Consider the following 1966-nt stretch of genomic DNA (forward strand, 5'->3'; position numbering starts at 1 on the left):
GTTCAGTTCTAGTTCAGTTCTAGTTCAGTTCTAGTTCAGTTCTAGTTCAGTTCTAGTTCAGTTCTAGTTCAGTTCTAGTTTAGTTCTAGTTCAGTTCTAGTTTAGTTTAGTTAGCTATTAATTCCCGGAAATTCCAAAATTCATTTTCTTCTTTTAAATCACCTACTTTTCCCGTTAATTTCAAAAAGGGTTAAACCTTTCGCTTAACCCTTTTCTACGAATTGCAAACATTCAGCAAATTTTTTGCCAAAAAAAAAAAAAAAAACTAAAAATATGTTCTTTGTTCTTTTACCAAAAAACAATCTTCTTCAGGCTTTCTATGATACACATGGCTCATTAAATTTTGTTAAACACTTGATTGGGCGCCACAACAAGCAAATGTCGCCAGCAATTAAGTTCACCTAGTTAATCACAGACTGTAGTAGACAGTTTTAAAACTGCTGGTCTTTAAAACCAAAGAAAAGAAAATATTTTCATTAGTATTAAACTTTAGGGTGGGTGCAATCAATTGTATTAATTTCTTAAAAATAAAATTTATTGAACATAAGGTTTCCTTAAAAATGATAAATTTTTGAAAATAAAACAAAAATACAAAAAAAAAATTAAGGATTAAATCAAGTATACAAGATAAACGTAGCAGAAGAACAAGTAAAATACAGAAAATTTAAGCAAAAGACGAGACAAGAGTGAAAAAAATTCGAGACAAGTTTTGCAAAAAAAAAATTATCTTTTTAACAGCAGGCTTTAAAAAAAACAGACGCTTGGAAAGGGTTTGGAGACTTAAAGTGGCGTCAATAAAGTTCGATTCAACAGATATGTTTGAAAATGTTCAACTTTAAAAATTTGCCTTAAAACAAACAGCAACAGCTTTAAGTAGAAAGATATCCAAACTAATTTAATTAAATTAAACTGTTATACTGTTTGCTGTTGTTTGTTAGTGAAATAACCATAGAAATCTGCCCCCAAAATAAATATACATAAAAACAAAAATTCTTCTTCATGCTGTTGATCCAGGGTAAATATTTAAACAGCCATTTTGAAATATGTATTTCCTTGGTAAAAACAAAAAAATAAAACTTCTGCCTGATGGCATAGAAACCCCTGTGAATATAAGCGAAACATATTCAAAGTATAACGGGAAACGGAGGTAAACAAACCGACTGTTGCCATACGAATCCACCCACACTTAACAACCACATACCATTGGTTTAATCAGGATATACAAAGCTTTTGGGATTTCGTGTATGATTCGGCGCACTAGCTAAAATACTCAATTAGGAGTTATTTTTGGAATGTTTTACGTCTCTGGAGAAAAACTACTCAAGTTACTTTGAAGAAAATAGTGGAAAATTTCTAAGTTATAGAAAAGCAATTTTAGATTTTTTTACAACTTTAAAAGAATTTTAGGAAAACTAAACTAATAGGTTTTTAACAGTTTCTTTAATAATAATATCTGCTCACGAATGTTCACGTATTTTCTTGAAAATTTCTTATAAAAAAGAAGTATTTTATAAATTTTTCACCAAAAATGTTTAACTTTAAAAAGTCTTATCTTATGTTAAGGTTTAAAGTCTTTTAAGGGGTTATTGACTTATTAACAAACTCTACAAAAAAGCAAACTTGAAATAATAAATATTACCAAATTTCAAAAAATACACAAATATATAAATTTAATACCATAAGTCAATACTGAATTTCATCAAACGTAATCGAAAGAAATACTCAAAAAAAAAAAAGAAGCATGACTCGAAACTCCAAAAAGAATTGAATTATGTTCTAAATACCAACATTTGTTTGGGTGGTCAAGTGTCAAAATTTGAAAGAACAGTAAACAGCAGACAAAAATGTAAACATATGTTATAGGGGGTCAATTTAACAACTAACTAACTAACTAACTAACTAACTAACTAACTAACTAACTAACTAACTAACTAACTAACTAACTAACTAACTAACTAACTAACTA

The sequence above is a fragment of the Lucilia cuprina genome, chromosome 2 (assembly GCF_022045245.1).
Source record: "Lucilia cuprina isolate Lc7/37 chromosome 2, ASM2204524v1, whole genome shotgun sequence".
Classification (NCBI taxonomy): Eukaryota; Metazoa; Arthropoda; class Insecta; order Diptera; family Calliphoridae; genus Lucilia; species Lucilia cuprina.